Source organism: Ictalurus punctatus, unplaced genomic scaffold, assembly GCF_001660625.3.
Source record: "Ictalurus punctatus breed USDA103 unplaced genomic scaffold, Coco_2.0 tig00064118, whole genome shotgun sequence".
NCBI lineage: Eukaryota > Metazoa > Chordata > Actinopteri > Siluriformes > Ictaluridae > Ictalurus > Ictalurus punctatus.
The window spans coordinates 43,168-45,279 of NW_026521160.1; the positions used below are offsets into that span (position 1 = coordinate 43,168).

The window sequence follows — 2,112 nt, forward strand, 5'->3', positions numbered from 1 at the left end:
ACCAACTCATTCTCAGGTAGGTGATTCCTTCGTTTTGTGCCAACTACCATAAAGTACCTGGAGAAGCTCCAAGCTACAACCCGTGGACGGGCCAAGAATTGGAGCCGGGTCAACTGCTTGGACTGGAGCTATGCTCACCACTATACCACCAATGCCACGCTGCACCATTCAGCTCTGGTGAACAAAGTGTATGTATGTGCACCACCAAAGTGCCACCGCACCGTGGTTTCTGTAGTGTAGTGGTTATCACGTTTGCCTCACACGCAAAAGGTCCCTGGTTCGAGACCGGGCAGAAACAAGCTAGAAATTCTGAACTTTGCTTTAATGACTGAGCGGTTGTCATCACTGTAGGATCAGGTCCTCTAGGAACAGCCAGAAAGCGAGACCTCCTTTACAGAGGAGATTTCCTTCTTTTGTAGCAAAGCAGTTAATATTTGCTTACCAAATGAAAGGGAGTCTCTGGTTTTCCCCAGAAAGTGGAAGCCTGGCTCTTTCGTTGCTCAACAAGACTCTGTGCGTGACTGGAAAATTTTCCGTAAAGTACTGCTCGCCGAGTTCACCTCGAGAGGTCTGCAAGAGGTCTGCGGCCGAAAAAGGCTGGGAGCGGTTTCCCTTCCATTGAGCTTTTGTAGCAAGGCAGATAACAGTTGCTTGCAAAATCACGGGCAGTCTCTGCTTTTCCACTGAATGTGGAAGCCTGGCTCTTTCCTTCATCAAGAAGACAAGAGTAATGATGCGCTTGACTCGAGGTTGCGACTTGTAATTCCCCACCTCCAAGCGGGAAAACGCAAAGCAAACGTACCCTCAACCTGAAATTGCCATTCCTCAACCGTGGGAAGTCTTCTCATCTCCGGGTTCCTTCCCTGTTCATCGAGTGACGTCGAGCCGGCATGACGGATTCAGAACTCACAAAGTGGGACTTACCTCGGTGGTTATTTGCTTTAGATCAGGGTTGTCCAGTCTTCTCCAGAATGGGCCAGTGTGGTTGCAGGTTGTCATTCTAACCAAGCAGAAGCCACACTTTAGTCTATTGAAAGCCAAGATCAGCGGAGCCAACAATTGGAATCAGGTGTGGCTCCTGCTAGATTGGAACCAAAAGCTGAAGATTGGACAACGCTGCTGAAGACCAATCAGCATATAGACATATTTGCTTATAAAATATAAAACATTGACTATATAGATGGCTGATCGCGGAAAATGTACACCTCTCATCACAGTTTGCATGCTAGCTTGTCGCTAACAAGAGACAGACACGGAGAGACCGCATGTTCTCACCTTTTCGCCCCTGTTCACGGGTCAAACGTGCCCTGTTGCATAATGACGTGTTTACAAACAGCAAAGAGAGCACTAAGAACTCAAGTGGGAAGCAGAAAGAGTCGTAGGAGGCCTGCAGAGAAGCCCATGGCACATTCTGTTGACCAACTCATTCTCAGGCAGGTGATTCCTTCCTTATCCGCCAACTACCATGAAATACCACGAGACGCTCCAAGTTACAATCGGTGCATTGGCCGGGAATCGAACCCAGGTCAACTGGGAGCGGTTTCCCTTCCATTGAGCTTTTGTAGCAAGGCAGATAACAGCTGCTTGCAAAATCACAGGCAGTCTCTGCTTTTCCACTGAATGTGGAAGCCTGGCTCTTTCCTTCATCAAGAAGACAAGAGTAATGATGCGCTTGACTCGAGGTTGCGACTTGTAATTCCCCACCTCCAAGCGGGAAAACGCAAAGCAAACGTACCCTCAACCTGAAATTGCCATTCCTCAACCGTGGGAAGTCTTCTCATCTCCCGGTTCCTTCCCTGTTCATCGAGTGACGTCGAGCCGGCATGACGGATTCAGAACTCACAAAGTGGCACTTACCTCAGTGGTTATTTGCTTTAGATCAGGGTTGTCCAGTCTTCTCCAGAATGGGCCAGTGTGGTTGCAGGTTGTCATTCTAACCAAGCAGAAGCCACACTTTAGTCTATTGAAAGCCAAGATCAGCGGAGCCAACAATTGGAATCAGGTGTGGCTCCTGCTAGATTGGAACCAAAAGCTGAAGATTGGACAACGCTGCTTAAGACCAATCAGCATATAGACATATTTGCTTATAAAATATAAAACATTGACTATATA

The 2,112-nt window shown here is 47.9% G+C and overlaps 1 non-coding gene across 1 annotated transcript; it reads left to right on the forward strand.

The window, feature by feature from the left end:
* The first annotated feature begins 225 nt into the window (after positions 1-225).
* Positions 226-298, forward strand: trnav-cac (transfer RNA valine (anticodon CAC)). The gene has a single exon. It is a non-coding gene; the product is annotated as a tRNA-Val (tRNA).
* Positions 299-2,112: the final 1,814 nt, after the last annotated feature.